The sequence below is a fragment of the Leuresthes tenuis genome, unplaced genomic scaffold (genome assembly GCF_036924035.1).
Source record: "Leuresthes tenuis unplaced genomic scaffold, fLeuTen1.0.hap1 SCAF_21, whole genome shotgun sequence".
Lineage (NCBI taxonomy): Eukaryota > Metazoa > Chordata > Actinopteri > Atheriniformes > Atherinopsidae > Leuresthes > Leuresthes tenuis.
The window spans coordinates 6,729,189-6,745,171 of NW_027325375.1; the positions used below are offsets into that span (position 1 = coordinate 6,729,189).

General features: G+C 42.3%; 16 non-coding genes across 16 annotated transcripts; all 16 read left to right on the forward strand.

The window, feature by feature from the left end:
- Positions 1-10: 10 nt before the first annotated feature.
- trnar-acg (transfer RNA arginine (anticodon ACG)) lies at positions 11-83 on the forward strand. Its single transcript has one exon. It is a non-coding gene; the product is annotated as a tRNA-Arg (tRNA).
- Positions 84-1,689: 1,606 nt separating this feature from the next.
- trnay-gua (transfer RNA tyrosine (anticodon GUA)) lies at positions 1,690-1,778 on the forward strand. The gene is given in 2 exon segments: positions 1,690-1,726; positions 1,743-1,778. It is a non-coding gene; the product is annotated as a tRNA-Tyr (tRNA).
- A 114-nt stretch (positions 1,779-1,892) lies between these two features.
- Positions 1,893-1,965, forward strand: trnar-acg (transfer RNA arginine (anticodon ACG)). The gene has a single exon. It is a non-coding gene; the product is annotated as a tRNA-Arg (tRNA).
- A 1,799-nt stretch (positions 1,966-3,764) lies between these two features.
- Positions 3,765-3,853, forward strand: trnay-gua (transfer RNA tyrosine (anticodon GUA)). The gene is given in 2 exon segments: positions 3,765-3,801; positions 3,818-3,853. It is a non-coding gene; the product is annotated as a tRNA-Tyr (tRNA).
- A 1,576-nt stretch (positions 3,854-5,429) lies between these two features.
- On the forward strand, positions 5,430-5,518 carry trnay-gua (transfer RNA tyrosine (anticodon GUA)). Its single transcript is given in 2 exon segments — positions 5,430-5,466; positions 5,483-5,518. It is a non-coding gene; the product is annotated as a tRNA-Tyr (tRNA).
- Positions 5,519-5,632: 114 nt separating this feature from the next.
- On the forward strand, positions 5,633-5,705 carry trnar-acg (transfer RNA arginine (anticodon ACG)). The gene has a single exon. It is a non-coding gene; the product is annotated as a tRNA-Arg (tRNA).
- A 1,794-nt stretch (positions 5,706-7,499) lies between these two features.
- Positions 7,500-7,588, forward strand: trnay-gua (transfer RNA tyrosine (anticodon GUA)). Its single transcript is given in 2 exon segments — positions 7,500-7,536; positions 7,553-7,588. It is a non-coding gene; the product is annotated as a tRNA-Tyr (tRNA).
- Positions 7,589-9,185: 1,597 nt separating this feature from the next.
- trnay-gua (transfer RNA tyrosine (anticodon GUA)) lies at positions 9,186-9,274 on the forward strand. Its single transcript is given in 2 exon segments — positions 9,186-9,222; positions 9,239-9,274. It is a non-coding gene; the product is annotated as a tRNA-Tyr (tRNA).
- Positions 9,275-10,861: 1,587 nt separating this feature from the next.
- trnay-gua (transfer RNA tyrosine (anticodon GUA)) lies at positions 10,862-10,950 on the forward strand. The gene is given in 2 exon segments: positions 10,862-10,898; positions 10,915-10,950. It is a non-coding gene; the product is annotated as a tRNA-Tyr (tRNA).
- Positions 10,951-11,064: 114 nt separating this feature from the next.
- trnar-acg (transfer RNA arginine (anticodon ACG)) lies at positions 11,065-11,137 on the forward strand. Its single transcript has one exon. It is a non-coding gene; the product is annotated as a tRNA-Arg (tRNA).
- A 1,503-nt stretch (positions 11,138-12,640) lies between these two features.
- trnah-gug (transfer RNA histidin (anticodon GUG)) lies at positions 12,641-12,712 on the forward strand. Its single transcript has one exon. It is a non-coding gene; the product is annotated as a tRNA-His (tRNA).
- Positions 12,713-13,123: 411 nt separating this feature from the next.
- On the forward strand, positions 13,124-13,212 carry trnay-gua (transfer RNA tyrosine (anticodon GUA)). The gene is given in 2 exon segments: positions 13,124-13,160; positions 13,177-13,212. It is a non-coding gene; the product is annotated as a tRNA-Tyr (tRNA).
- A 114-nt stretch (positions 13,213-13,326) lies between these two features.
- On the forward strand, positions 13,327-13,399 carry trnar-acg (transfer RNA arginine (anticodon ACG)). The gene has a single exon. It is a non-coding gene; the product is annotated as a tRNA-Arg (tRNA).
- Positions 13,400-14,912: 1,513 nt separating this feature from the next.
- trnah-gug (transfer RNA histidin (anticodon GUG)) lies at positions 14,913-14,984 on the forward strand. Its single transcript has one exon. It is a non-coding gene; the product is annotated as a tRNA-His (tRNA).
- Positions 14,985-15,395: 411 nt separating this feature from the next.
- Positions 15,396-15,484, forward strand: trnay-gua (transfer RNA tyrosine (anticodon GUA)). Its single transcript is given in 2 exon segments — positions 15,396-15,432; positions 15,449-15,484. It is a non-coding gene; the product is annotated as a tRNA-Tyr (tRNA).
- A 114-nt stretch (positions 15,485-15,598) lies between these two features.
- Positions 15,599-15,671, forward strand: trnar-acg (transfer RNA arginine (anticodon ACG)). Its single transcript has one exon. It is a non-coding gene; the product is annotated as a tRNA-Arg (tRNA).
- Positions 15,672-15,983: the final 312 nt, after the last annotated feature.

The following is a 15,983-nucleotide window of genomic DNA, read 5'->3' on the forward strand; positions in this document are numbered from 1 at the left end:
CTTTCATGAAGGGCTAGTGGCGCAATGGATAACGCGTCTGAGTACGGATCAGAAGATTCTAGGTTCAACTCCTAGCTAGCTCGGCATGCAAGCTTCAGCTTCTGATGTTTCTCAGCTCTCCCACTGCTGCAGAACAGGAAACCTTTAAAACTTCTTCTCTCTACTCCCTGAGTATCCCAGCACACTTATGCCCCAAAGATGCCACACACCGTCTTATCTTGCAGCACCAAAAGGAAAGTTCCTCTTCCGCTTTGTCTTTCCTGTCAATGATTTTGCTCCAAACACAAAAAAACATACATCGAAGCCACATGCAGCAGAGCTAGATATACTATCCTTGGGATTTGAAGGTGTTTTCAATCACATAATTGGGGAAAAGATGCAAAATTCAAGATTCAAGAGGCTGTATTTATCCCGAAGGAAACTGCTGTGCAACAGTTATGGAACAAGGGGGAAAGTACAAAACAAAACAAAACAAAACAAAACAAAACAAAACAAAACAAAACAAAACAAAACAAAACAAAACAAAACAAAACAAAACAAAACAAAACAAAACAAAACAAAACAAAACAAAAAAAAACAATAAAATAAAGCTAACCACACACAACAGAAAGCAGCAACCTGCCGTGATCATATAGTGGTTAGTATTCTGCGTTGTGGTCGCAGCAACCCCTGTTAGAATTTGGGTCATGGCAAACCGAGGTAGAATTGCAGTTTATAGTAACAGTTATGGAACAAGGGGGAAAGTACTAAATAAAATAAAATAGAAAAATAAGATAAAATAAAGCTAACCGCGGAAAGCAGATACCTGCCGTGATCGTATAGTGGTTAGTACTCTGCGTTGTGGTCGCAGGAACCCTGGTTAGAATTTGGCTCATGGCAAACCTAGGTAGAAATGCAGTTTGTAGTTTAATCCCGAAGGAAACTGCTGTGCAACAGTTATGGAACAAGGAGGAAAGTACTAAATAAAATGAAATAGACAAATAAGATCAAATAAAGCTAACCGCAGAAAGCAGCAACCTGCCGTGATCATATAGTGGTTAGTATTCTGCGTTGTGGTCGCAGCAACCCCTGTTAGAATTCGGGTCATGGCAAACCGAGGTAGAATTGCAGTTTGTAGTAACAGTTATGGAACAAGGGGGAAAGTACTAAATAAAATAAAATAGACAAATAAGATAAAATAAAGCTAACCGCGGAAAGCAGCAACCTGCCGTGATCGTATAGTGGTTAGTACTCTGCGTTGTGGTCGCAGCAACCCCGTTTCGAATCCGGGTCACGGCAAACCTAGGTAGAAATGTATTTTTGCATTGCTGAAAAAAGTTGCCACTTTGAGCTTGAACGTCTCCATCTTTTTGGGAATTTCTGTCTAAAGGCCTCTGTCCCACATCAAACGTCTGAAAGTATCAACATCTGTGTTGGACCAAGTGGAGACTTACCCATATAGATGCCAGATATGTTTTGTAACGACTAAATGCATGTTAGAAACTGATGCTGGTTTTATCTGAAACGCATCCGAAACTGATGGTTTCTCATCACTTTTTGCATTTATTTAACTGATAAACAGGCCAAGCCCCTTGGTCCTTTCCATAACTCATTTGGTTCAGCACAGAACTGCAGGTGTCCCAGGACACTTAGCTAAAGCCTCATTACTTGCATTCCTACAGCTGATGACAAGAACCTTGGCCGTCGCTCCCTTCGATAGCTCAGTTGGTAGAGCGGAGGACTGTAGGTGCCCAACACCAGTTATCCTTAGGTCGCTGGTTCAATTCCGGCTCGAAGGATGGGTCGAGCTTATGTGTACAGAGACTCTGAAGGCCTACTCCTGTAAACCTTTAAAAGCTGTTGGAAGGGCCCTTTCTGGGGAAACTCTGCCACACTCCTTTTGCTTTCATGAAGGGCTAGTGGCGCAATGGATAACGCGTCTGAGTACGGATCAGAAGATTCTAGGTTCAACTCCTAGCTAGCTCGGCATGCAAGCTTCAGCTTCTGATGTTTCTCAGCTCTCCCACTGCTGCAGAACAGGAAACCTTTAAAACTTCTTCTCTCTACTCCCTGAGTATCCCAGCACACTTATGCCCCAAAGATGCCACACACTGTCTTATCTTGCAGCACCAAAAGGAAAGTTCCTCTTCCGCTTTGTCTTTCCTGTCAATGATTTTGCTCCAAACACAAAAAAACATACATCGAAGCCACATGCAGCAGAGCTAGATATACTATCCTTGGGATTTGAAGGTGTTTTCAATCACATAATTGGGGAAAAGATGCAAAATTCAAGATTCAAGAGGCTGTATTTATCCCGAAGGAAACTGCTGTGCAACAGTTATGGAACAAGGGGGAAAGTACAAAACAAAACAAAACAAAAGAAAACAAAAGAAAACAAAACAAAACAAAACAAAACAAAACAAAACAAAACAAAACAAAACAAAACAAAACAAAACAAAACAATAAAATAAAGCTAACCACACACAACAGAAAGCAGCAACCTGCCGTGATCATATAGTGGTTAGTATTCTGCGTTGTGGTCGCAGCAACCCCTGTTAGAATTCGGGTCATGGCAAACCGAGGTAGAATTGCAGTTTATAGTAACAGTTATGGAACAAGGGGGAAAGTACTAAATAAAATAAAATAGAAAAATAAGATAAAATAAAGCTAACCGCGGAAAGCAGATACCTGCCGTGATCGTATAGTGGTTAGTACTCTGCGTTGTGGTCGCAGGAACCCTGGTTAGAATTCGGGTCATGGCAAACCTAGGTAGAAATGCAGTTTGTAGTTTAATCCCGAAGGAAACTGCTGTGCAACAGTTATGGAACAAGGAGGAAAGTACTAAATAAAATGAAATAGACAAATAAGATCAAATAAAGCTAACCGCAGAAAGCAGCAACCTGCCGTGATCATATAGTGGTTAGTATTCTGCGTTGTGGTCGCAGCAACCCCTGTTAGAATTCGGGTCATGGCAAACCGAGGTAGAATTGCAGTTTGTAGTAACAGTTATGGAACAAGGGGGAAAGTACTAAATAAAATAAAATAGAAAAATAAGATAAAATAAAGCTAACCGCGGAAAGCAGCAACCTGCCGTGATCGTATAGTGGTTAGTACTCTGCGTTGTGGTCGCAGGAACCCCGGTTAGAATTCGGGTCATGGCAAACCTAGGTAGAAATGCAGATTGAAGTTTAATCCCGAAGGAAACTGCTGTGCAACAGTTATGGATCAAGGGGGAAAGTACTAAATAAAATAAAATAGACAAATAAGATAAAATAAAGCTAACCACACACAACTGAAAACCTGCCGTGATCGTATAGTGGTTAGTACTCTGCGTTGTGGTCGCAGCAACCCCGTTTCGAATCCGGGTCACGGCAAACCTAGGTAGAAATGCATTTTTGCATTGCTGAAAAAAGTTGCCACTTTGAGCTTGAACGTCTCCATCTTTTTGGGAATTTCTGTCAAAAGGCATCTGTCCCACATCAAACGCCTGAAAGTATCAACATCTGTGTTGGACCAAGTGGAGACTTACCCATATAGATGCCAGATATGTTTTGTAACGACTAAATGCATGTTAGAAACTGATGCTGGTTTTATCTGAAACGCATCCGAAACTGATGGTTTCTCATCACTTTTTGCATTTATTTAACTGATAAACAGGCCAAGCCCCTGGCTCCTTTCCATAACTCATTTGGTACAGCACAGAACTGCAGGTGTCCCAGGACACTTAGCTAAAGCCTCATTACTTGCATTCCTACAGCTGATGACAAGAACCTCTGCCGTCGCTCCCTTCGATAGCTCAGTTGGTAGAGCGGAGGACTGTAGGTGCCCAACACCAGTTATCCTTAGGTCGCTGGTTCAATTCCGGCTCGAAGGATGGGTCGAGCTTATGTGTACAGAGACTCTGAAGGCCTACTCCTGTAAACCTTTAAAAGCTGTTGAAGGGCCCTTTTTGGGGAAACTCTGCCACACTCCTTTTGCTTTCATGAAGGGCTAGTGGCGCAATGGATAACGCGTCTGAGTACAGATCAGAAGATTCTAGGTTCAACTCCTAGCTAGCTTGGCATGCAAGCTTCAGCTTCTGATGTTTCTCAGCTCTCCCACTGCTGCAGAACAGGAAACCTTTAAAACTTCTTCTCTCTACTCCCTGAGTATCCCAGCACACTTATGCCCCAAAGATGCCACACACCGTCTTATCTTGCAGCACCAAAAGGAAAGTTCCTCTTCCGCTTTGTCTTTCCTGTCAATGATTTTGCTCCAAACACAAAAAAACATACATCGAAGCCACATGCAGCAGAGCTAGATATACTATCCTTGGGATTTGAAGGTGTTTTCAATCACATAATTGGGGAAAAGATGCAAAATTCAAGATTCAAGAGGCTGTATTTATCCCGAAGGAAACTGCTGTGCAACAGTTATGGAACAAGGGGGAAAGTACAAAACAAAACAAAACAAAACAAAACAAAACAAAACAAAACAAAACAAAACAAAACAAAACAAAACAAAACAAAACAAAACAAAACAAAACAATAAAATAAAGCTAACCACACACAACAGAAAGCAGTAACCTGCCGTGATCATATAGTGGTTAGTATTCTGCGTTGTGGTCGCAGCAACCCTGGTTAGAATTCGGGTCATGGCAAACCGAGGTAGAATTGCAGTTTGTAGTAACAGTTATGGAACAAGGGGGAAAGTACTAAATAAAATAAAATAGAAAAATAAGATAAAATAAAGCTAACCGCGGAAAGCAGCAACCTGCCGTGATCGTATAGTGGTTAGTACTCTGCGTTGTGGTCGCAGGAACCCCGGTTAGAATTCGGGTCATGGCAAACCTTGGTAGAAATGCAGATTGAAGTTTAATCCCGAAGGAAACTGCTGTGCAACAGTTATGGATCAAGGGGGAAAGTACTAAATAAAATGAAATAGACAAATAAGATAAAATAAAGCTAACCACACGCAACTGAAAACCTGCCGTGATCGTATAGTGGTTAGTACTCTGCGTTGTGGTCGCAGCAACCCCGTTTCGAATCCGGGTCACGGCAAACCTAGGTAGAAATGTATTTTTGCATTGCTGAAAAAAGTTGCCACTTTGAGCTTGAACGTCTCCATCTTTTTGGGAATTTCTGTCTAAAGGCATCTGTCCCACATCAAACGCCTGAAAGTATCAACATCTGTGTTGGACCAAGTGGAGACTTACCCATATAGATGCCAGATATGTTTTGTAACGACTAAATGCATGTTAGAAACTGATGCTGGTTTTATCTGAAACGCATCCGAAACTGATGGTTTCTCATCACTTTTTGCATTTATTTAACTGATAAACAGGCCAAGCCCCTGGCTCCTTTCCATAACTCATTTGGTACAGCACAGAACTGCAGGTGTCCCAGGACACTTAGCTAAAGCCTCATTACTTGCATTCCTACAGCTGATGACAAGAACCTCTGCCGTCGCTCCCTTCGATAGCTCAGTTGGTAGAGCGGAGGACTGTAGGTGCCCAACACCAGTTATCCTTAGGTCGCTGGTTCAATTCCGGCTCGAAGGATGGGTCGAGCTTATGTGTACAGAGACTCTGAAGGCCTACTCCTGTAAACCTTTAAAAGCTGTTGGAAGGGCCCTTTCTGGGGAAACTCTGCCACACTCCTTTTGCTTTCATGAAGGGCTAGTGGCGCAATGGATAACGCGTCTGAGTACGGATCAGAAGATTCTAGGTTCAACTCCTAGCTAGCTCGGCATGCAAGCTTCAGCTTCTGATGTTTCTCAGCTCTCCCACTGCTGCAGAACAGGAAACCTTTAAAACTTCTTCTCTCTACTCCCTGAGTATCCCAGCACACTTATGCCCCAAAGATGCCACACACTGTCTTATCTTGCAGCACCAAAAGGAAAGTTCCTCTTCCGCTTTGTCTTTCCTGTCAATGATTTTGCTCCAAACACAAAAAAACATACATCGAAGCCACATGCAGCAGAGCTAGATATACTATCCTTGGGATTTGAAGGTGTTTTCAATCACATAATTGGGGAAAAGATGCAAAATTCAAGATTCAAGAGGCTGTATTTATCCCAAAGGAAACTGCTGTGCAACAGTTATGGAACAAGGGGGAAAGTACAAAACAAAACAAAACAAAACAAAACAAAAGAAAACAAAACAAAACAAAACAAAACAAAACAAAACAAAACAAAACAAAACAAAACAAAACAAAACAATAAAATAAAGCTAACCACACACAACAGAAAGCAGCAACCTGCCGTGATCATATAGTGGTTAGTATTCTGCGTTGTGGTCGCAGCAACCCTTGTTAGAATTCGGGTCATGGCAAACCGAGGTAGAATTGCAGTTTATAGTAACAGTTATGGAACAAGGGGGAAAGTACTAAATAAAATAAAATAGAAAAATAAGATAAAATAAAGCTAACCGCGGAAAGCAGATACCTGCCGTGATCGTATAGTGGTTAGTACTCTGCGTTGTGGTCGCAGGAACCCTGGTTAGAATTTGGGTCATGGCAAACCTAGGTAGAAATGCAGTTTGTAGTTTAATCCCGAAGGAAACTGCTGTGCAACAGTTATGGAACAAGGAGGAAAGTACTAAATAAAATGAAATAGACAAATAAGATCAAATAAAGCTAACCGCAGAAAGCAGCAACCTGCCGTGATCATATAGTGGTTAGTATTCTGCGTTGTGGTCGCAGCAACCCCTGTTAGAATTCGGGTCATGGCAAACCGAGGTAGAATTGCAGTTTGTAGTAACAGTTATGGAACAAGGGGGAAAGTACTAAATAAAATAAAATAGAAAAATAAGATAAAATAAAGCTAACCGCGGAAAGCAGCAACCTGCCGTGATCGTATAGTGGTTAGTACTCTGCGTTGTGGTCGCAGGAACCCCGGTTAGAATTCGGGTCATGGCAAACCTAGGTAGAAATGCAGATTGAAGTTTAATCCCGAAGGAAACTGCTGTGCAACAGTTATGGATCAAGGGGGAAAGTACTAAATAAAATAAAATAGACAAATAAGATAAAATAAAGCTAACCACACACAACTGAAAACCTGCCGTGATCGTATAGTGGTTAGTACTCTGCGTTGTGGTCGCAGCAACCCCGTTTCGAATCCGGGTCACGGCAAACCTAGGTAGAAATGCATTTTTGCATTGCTGAAAAAAGTTGCCACTTTGAGCTTGAACGTCTCCATCTTTTTGGGAATTTCTGTCTAAAGGCATCTGTCCCACATCAAACGCCTGAAAGTATCAACATCTGTGTTGGACCAAGTGGAGACTTACCCATATAGATGCCAGATATGTTTTGTAACGACTAAATGCATGTTAGAAACTGATGCTGGTTTTATCTGAAACGCATCCGAAACTGATGGTTTCTCATCACTTTTTGCATTTATTTAACTGATAAACAGGCCAAGCCCCTGGCTCCTTTCCATAACTCATTTGGTACAGCACAGAACTGCAGGTGTCCCAGGACACTTAGCTAAAGCCTCATTACTTGCATTCCTACAGCTGATGACAAGAACCTCTGCCGTCGCTCCCTTCGATAGCTCAGTTGGTAGAGCGGAGGACTGTAGGTGCCCAACACCAGTTATCCTTAGGTCGCTGGTTCAATTCCGGCTCGAAGGATGGGTCGAGCTTATGTGTACAGAGACTCTGAAGGCCTACTCCTGTAAACCTTTAAAAGCTGTTGGAAGGGCCCTTTTTGGGGAAACTCTGCCACACTCCTTTTGCTTTCATGAAGGGCTAGTGGCGCAATGGATAACGCATCTGAGTACAGATCAGAAGATTCTAGGTTCAACTCCTAGCTAGCTTGGCATGCAAGCTTCAGCTTCTGATGTTTCTCAGCTCTCCCACTGCTGCAGAACAGGAAACCTTTAAAACTTCTTCTCTCTACTCCCTTAGTATCCCAGCACACTTATGCCCCAAAGATGCCACACACCGTCTTATCTTGCAGCACCAAAAGGAAAGTTCCTCTTCCGCTTTGTCTTTCCTGTCAATGATTTTGCTCCAAACACAAAAAAACATACATCGAAGCCACATGCAGCAGAGCTAGATATACTATCCTTGGGATTTGAAGGTGTTTTCAATCACATAATTGGGGAAAAGATGCAAAATTCAAGATTCAAGAGGCTGTATTTATCCCGAAGGAAACTGCTGTGCAACAGTTATGGAACAAGGGGGAAAGTACAAAACAAAACAAAACAAAACAAAACAAAACAAAACAAAACAAAACAAAACAAAACAAAACAAAACAAAACAAAACAAAACAAAACAAAACAAAACAAAACAAAACAAAACAATAAAATAAAGCTAACCACACACAACAGAAAGCAGTAACCTGCCGTGATCATATAGTGGTTAGTATTCTGCGTTGTGGTCGCAGCAACCCTGGTTAGAATTCGGGTCATGGCAAACCGAGGTAGAATTGCAGTTTGTAGTAACAGTTATGGAACAAGGGGGAAAGTACTAAATAAAATAAAATAGAAAAATAAGATAAAATAAAGCTAACCGCGGAAAGCAGCAACCTGCCGTGATCGTATAGTGGTTAGTACTCTGCTTTGTGGTCGCAGGAACCCCGGTTAGAATTCGGGTCATGGCAAACCTAGGTAGAAATGCAGATTGAAGTTTAATCCCGAAGGAAACTGCTGTGCAACAGTTATGGATCAAGGGGGAAAGTACTAAATAAAATGAAATAGACAAATAAGATAAAATAAAGCTAACCACACGCAACTGAAAACCTGCCGTGATCGTATAGTGGTTAGTACTCTGCGTTGTGGTCGCAGCAACCCCGTTTCGAATCCGGGTCACGGCAAACCTAGGTAGAAATGTATTTTTGCATTGCTGAAAAAAGTTGCCACTTTGAGCTTGAACGTCTCCATCTTTTTGGGAATTTCTGTCTAAAGGCATCTGTCCCACATCAAACGCCTGAAAGTATCAACATCTGTGTTGGACCAAGTGGAGACTTACCCATATAGATGCCAGATATGTTTTGTAACGACTAAATGCATGTTAGAAACTGATGCTGGTTTTATCTGAAACGCATCCGAAACTGATGGTTTCTCATCACTTTTTGCATTTATTTAACTGATGAACAGGCCAAGCCCCTGGCTCCTTTCCATAACTCATTTGGTACAGCACAGAACTGCAGGTGTCCCAGGACACTTAGCTAAAGCCTCATTACTTGCATTCCTACAGCTGATGACAAGAACCTCTGCCGTCGCTCCCTTCGATAGCTCAGTTGGTAGAGCGGAGGACTGTAGGTGCCCAACACCAGTTATCCTTAGGTCGCTGGTTCAATTCCGGCTCGAAGGATGGGTCGAGCTTATGTGTACAGAGACTCTGAAGGCCTACTCCTGTAAACCTTTAAAAGCTGTTGGAAGGGCCCTTTTTGGGGAAACTCTGCCACACTCCTTTTGCTTTCATGAAGGGCTAGTGGCGCAATGGATAACGCGTCTGAGTACAGATCAGAAGATTCTAGGTTCAACTCCTAGCTAGCTTGGCATGCAAGCTTCAGCTTCTGATGTTTCTCAGCTCTCCCACTGCTGCAGAACAGGAAACCTTTAAAACTTCTTCTCTCTACTCCCTGAGTATCCCAGCACACTTATGCCCCAAAGATGCCACACACCGTCTTATCTTGCAGCACCAAAAGGAAAGTTCCTCTTCCGCTTTGTCTTTCCTGTCAATGATTTTGCTCCAAACACAAAAAAACATACATCGAAGCCACATGCAGCAGAGCTAGATATACTATCCTTGGGATTTGAAGGTGTTTTCAATCACATAATTGGGGAAAAGATGCAAAATTCAAGATTCAAGAGGCTGTATTTATCCCGAAGGAAACTGCTGTGCAATAGTTATGGAACAAGGGGGAAAGTACAAAACAAAACAAAACAAAACAAAACAAAACAAAACAAAACAAAACAAAACAAAACAAAACAAAACAAAACAAAACAAAACAAAACAAAACAAAACAAAACAATAAAATAAAGCTAACCACACACAACAGAAAGCAGTAACCTGCCGTGATCATATAGTGGTTAGTATTCTGCGTTGTGGTCGCAGCAACCCTGGTTAGAATTCGGGTCATGGCAAACCGAGGTAGAATTGCAGTTTGTAGTAACAGTTATGGAACAAGGGGGAAAGTACTAAATAAAATAAAATAGAAAAATAAGATAAAATAAAGCTAACCGCGGAAAGCAGCAACCTGCCGTGATCGTATAGTGGTTAGTACTCTGCGTTGTGGTCGCAGGAACCCCGGTTAGAATTCGGGTCATGGCAAACCTAGGTAGAAATGCAGATTGAAGTTTAATCCCGAAGGAAACTGCTGTGCAACAGTTATGGATCAAGGGGGAAAGTACTAAATAAAATGAAATAGACAAATAAGATAAAATAAAGCTAACCACACGCAACTGAAAACCTGCCGTGATCGTATAGTGGTTAGTACTCTGCGTTGTGGTCGCAGCAACCCCGTTTCGAATCCGGGTCACGGCAAACCTAGGTAGAAATGTATTTTTGCATTGCTGAAAAAAGTTGCCACTTTGAGCTTGAACGTCTCCATCTTTTTGGGAATTTCTGTCTAAAGGCATCTGTCCCACATCAAACGCCTGAAAGTATCAACATCTGTGTTGGACCAAGTGGAGACTTACCCATATAGATGCCAGATATGTTTTGTAACGACTAAATGCATGTTAGAAACTGATGCTGGTTTTATCTGAAACGCATCCGAAACTGATGGTTTCTCATCACTTTTTGCATTTATTTAACTGATAAACAGGCCAAGCCCCTGGCTCCTTTCCATAACTCATTTGGTACAGCACAGAACTGCAGGTGTCCCAGGACACTTAGCTAAAGCCTCATTACTTGCATTCCTACAGCTGATGACAAGAACCTCTGCCGTCGCTCCCTTCGATAGCTCAGTTGGTAGAGCGGAGGACTGTAGGTGCCCAACACCAGTTATCCTTAGGTCGCTGGTTCAATTCCGGCTCGAAGGATGGGTCGAGCTTATGTGTACAGAGACTCTGAAGGCCTACTCCTGTAAACCTTTAAAAGCTGTTGGAAGGGCCCTTTTTGGGGAAACTCTGCCACACTCCTTTTGCTTTCATGAAGGGCTAGTGGCGCAATGGATAACGCGTCTGAGTACGGATCAGAAGATTCTAGGTTCAACTCCTAGCTAGCTCGGCATGCAAGCTTCAGCTTCTCATGTTTCTCAGCTCTCCCACTGCTGCAGAACAGGAAACCTTTAAAACTTCTTCTCTCTACTCCCTGAGTATCCCAGCACACTTATGCCCCAAAGATGCCACACACCGTCTTATCTTGCAGCACCAAAAGGAAAGTTCCTCTTCCGCTTTGTCTTTCCTGTCAATGATTTTGCTCCAAACACAAAAAAACATACATCGAAGCCACATGCAGCAGAGCTAGATATACTATCCTTGGGATTTGAAGGTGTTTTCAATCACATAATTGGGGAAAAGATGCAAAATTCAAGATTCAAGAGGCTGTATTTATCCCGAAGGAAACTGCTGTGCAACAGTTATGGAACAAGGGGGAAAGTACAAAACAAAACAAAACAAAACAAAACAAAACAAAACAAAACAAAACAAAACAAAACAAAACAAAACAAAACAAAACAATAAAATAAAGCTAACCACACACAACAGAAAGCAGCAACCTGCCGTGATCATATAGTGGTTAGTATTCTGCGTTGTGGTCGCAGCAACCCCTGTTAGAATTCGGGTCATGGCAAACCGAGGTAGAATTGCAGTTTATAGTAACAGTTATGGAACAAGGGGGAAAGTACTAAATAAAATAAAATAGAAAAATAAGATAAAATAAAGCTAACCGCGGAAAGCAGATACCTGCCGTGATCGTATAGTGGTTAGTACTCTGCGTTGTGGTCGCAGGAACCCTGGTTAGAATTTGGGTCATGGCAAACCTAGGTAGAAATGCAGTTTGTAGTTTAATCCCGAAGGAAACTGCTGTGCAACAGTTATGGAACAAGGAGGAAAGTACTAAATAAAATGAAATAGACAAATAAGATCAAATAAAGCTAACCGCAGAAAGCAGCAACCTGCCGTGATCGTATAGTGGTTAGTACTCTGCGTTGTGGTCGCAGGAACCCCGGTTAGAATTCGGGTCATGGCAAACCTAGGTAGAAATGCAGTTTGAAGTTTAATCCCGAAGGAAACTGCTGTGCAACAGTTATGGAACAAGGAGGAAAGTACTAAATAAAATGAAATAGACAAATAAGATCAAATAAAGCTAACCGCAGAAAGCAGCAACCTGCCGTGATCATATAGTGGTTAGTATTCTGCGTTGTGGTCGCAGCAACCCCTGTTAGAATTCGGGTCATGGCAAACCGAGGTAGAATTGCAGTTTGTAGTAACAGTTATGGAACAAGGGGGAAAGTACTAAATAAAATAAAATAGAAAAATAAGATAAAATAAAGCTAACCGCGGAAAGCAGCAACCTGCCGTGATCGTATAGTGGTTAGTACTCTGCGTTGTGGTCGCAGGAACCCCGGTTAGAATTCGGGTCATGGCAAACCTAGGTAGAAATGCAGATTGAAGTTTAATCCCGAAGGAAACTGCTGTGCAACAGTTATGGATCAAGGGGGAAAGTACTAAATAAAATAAAATAGACAAATAAGATAAAATAAAGCTAACCACACACAACTGAAAACCTGCCGTGATCGTATAGTGGTTAGTACTCTGCGTTGTGGTCGCAGCAACCCCGGTTCGAATCCGGGTCACGGCAAACCTAGGTAGAAATGTATTTTTGCATTGCTGAAAAAAGTTGCCACTTTGAGCTTGAACGTCTCCATCTTTTTGGGAATTTCTGTCTAAAGGCATCTGTCCCACATCAAACGCCTGAAAGTATCAACATCTGTGTTGGACCAAGTGGAGACTTACCCATATAGATGCCAGATATGTTTTGTAACGACTAAATGCATGTTAGAAACTGATGCTGGTTTTATCTGAAACGCATCCGAAACTGATGGTTTCTCATCACTTTTTGCATTTATTTAACTGATAAACAGGCCAAGCCCCTGGCTCCTTTCCATAACTCATTTGGTACAGCACAGAACTGCAGGTGTCCCAGGACACTTAGCTAAAGCCTCATTACTTGCATTCCTAAAGCTGATGACAAGAACCTCTGCCGTCGCTCCCTTCGATAGCTCAGTTGGTAGAGCGGAGGACTGTAGGTGCCCAACACCAGTTATCCTTAGGTCGCTGGTTCAATTCCGGCTCGAAGGATGGGTCGAGCTTATGTGTACAGAGACTCTGAAGGTCTACTCCTGTAAACCTTTAAAAGCTGTGGGAAGGGCCCTTTTTGGGGAAACTCTGCCACACTCCTTTTGCTTTCATGAAGGGCTAGTGGCGCAATGGATAACGCGTCTGAGTACGGATCAGAAGATTCTAGGTTCAACTCCTAGCTAGCTCGGCATGCAAGCTTCAGCTTCTGATGTTTCTCAGCTCTCCCACTGCTGCAGAACAGGAAACCTTTAAAACTTCTTCTCTCTACTCCCTGAGTATCCCAGCACACTTATGCCCCAAAGATGCCACACACCGTCTTATCTTGCAGCACCAAAAGGAAAGTTCCTCTTCCGCTTTGTCTTTCCTGTCAATGATTTTGCTCCAAACACAAAAAAACATACATCGAAGCCACATGCAGCAGAGCTAGATATACTATCCTTGGGATTTGAAGGTGTTTTCAATCACATAATTGGGGAAAAGATGCAAAATTCAAGATTCAAGAGGCTGTATTTATCCCGAAGGAAACTGCTGTGCAACAGTTATGGAACAAGGGGGAAAGTACAAAACAAAACAAAACAAAACAAAACAAAACAAAACAAAACAAAACAAAACAAAACAAAACAAAACAAAACAAAACAAAACAATAAAATAAAATAAAGCTAACCACACACAACAGAAAGCAGCAACCTGCCGTGATCATATAGTGGTTAGTATTCTGCGTTGTGGTCGCAGCAACCCCTGTTAGAATTCGGGTCATGGCAAACCGAGGTAGAATTGCAGTTTATAGTAACAGTTATGGAACAAGGGGGAAAGTACTAAATAAAATAAAATAGAAAAATAAGATAAAATAAAGCTAACCGCGGAAAGCAGATACCTGCCGTGATCGTATAGTGGTTAGTACTCTGCGTTGTGGTCGCAGGAACCCTGGTTAGAATTTGGGTCATGGCAAACCTAGGTAGAAATGCAGTTTGTAGTTTAATCCCGAAGGAAACTGCTGTGCAACAGTTATGGAACAAGGAGGAAAGTACTAAATAAAATGAAATAGACAAATAAGATCAAATAAAGCTAACCGCAGAAAGCAGCAACCTGCCGTGATCGTATAGTGGTTAGTACTCTGCGTTGTGGTCGCAGGAACCCCGGTTAGAATTCGGGTCATGGCAAACCTAGGTAGAAATGCAGTTTGAAGTTTAATCCCGAAGGAAACTGCTGTGCAACAGTTATGGAACAAGGAGGAAAGTACTAAATAAAATGAAATAGACAAATAAGATCAAATAAAGCTAACCGCAGAAAGCAGCAACCTGCCGTGATCATATAGTGGTTAGTATTCTGCGTTGTGGTCGCAGCAACCCCTGTTAGAATTCGGGTCATGGCAAACCGAGGTAGAATTGCAGTTTGTAGTAACAGTTATGGAACAAGGGGGAAAGTACTAAATAAAATAAAATAGAAAAATAAGATAAAATAAAGCTAACCGCGGAAAGCAGCAACCTGCCGTGATCGTATAGTGGTTAGTACTCTGCGTTGTGGTCGCAGGAACCCCGGTTAGAATTCGGGTCATGGCAAACCTAGGTAGAAATGCAGATTGAAGTTTAATCCCGAAGGAAACTGCTGTGCAACAGTTATGGATCAAGGGGGAAAGTACTAAATAAAATAAAATAGACAAATAAGATAAAATAAAGCTAACCACACACAACTGAAAACCTGCCGTGATCGTATAGTGGTTAGTACTCTGCGTTGTGGTCGCAGCAACCCCGGTTCGAATCCGGGTCACGGCAAACCTAGGTAGAAATGTATTTTTGCATTGCTGAAAAAAGTTGCCACTTTGAGCTTGAACGTCTCCATCTTTTTGGGAATTTCTGTCTAAAGGCATCTGTCCCACATCAAACGCCTGAAAGTATCAACATCTGTGTTGGACCAAGTGGAGACTTACCCATATAGATGCCAGATATGTTTTGTAACGACTAAATGCATGTTAGAAACTGATGCTGGTTTTATCTGAAACGCATCCGAAACTGATGGTTTCTCATCACTTTTTGCATTTATTTAACTGATAAACAGGCCAAGCCCCTGGCTCCTTTCCATAACTCATTTGGTACAGCACAGAACTGCAGGTGTCCCAGGACACTTAGCTAAAGCCTCATTACTTGCATTCCTACAGCTGATGACAAGAACCTCTGCCGTCGCTCCCTTCGATAGCTCAGTTGGTAGAGCGGAGGACTGTAGGTGCCCAACACCAGTTATCCTTAGGTCGCTGGTTCAATTCCGGCTCGAAGGATGGGTCGAGCTTATGTGTACAGAGACTCTGAAGGCCTACTCCTGTAAACCTTTAAAAGCTGTTGGAAGGGCCCTTTTTGGGGAAACTCTGCCACACTCCTTTTGCTTTCATGAAGGGCTAGTGGCGCAATGGATAACGCGTCTGAGTACGGATCAGAAGATTCTAGGTTCAACTCCTAGCTAGCTCGGCATGCAAGCTTCAGCTTCTGATGTTTCTCAGCTCTCCCACTGCTGCAGAACAGGAAACCTTTAAAACTTCTTCTCTCTACTCCCTGAGTATCCCAGCACACTTATGCCCCAAAGATGCCACACACCGTCTTATCTTGCAGCACCAAAAGGAAAGTTCCTCTTTCCTGTCAATGATTTTGCTCCAAACACAAAAAAACATACATCGAAGCCACATGCAGCAGAGCTAGATATACTATCCTTGGGATTTGAAGGTGTTTTCAATCACATAATTGGGGAAAAGATGCAAAATTCAAGATTCAAGAGGCTGTATT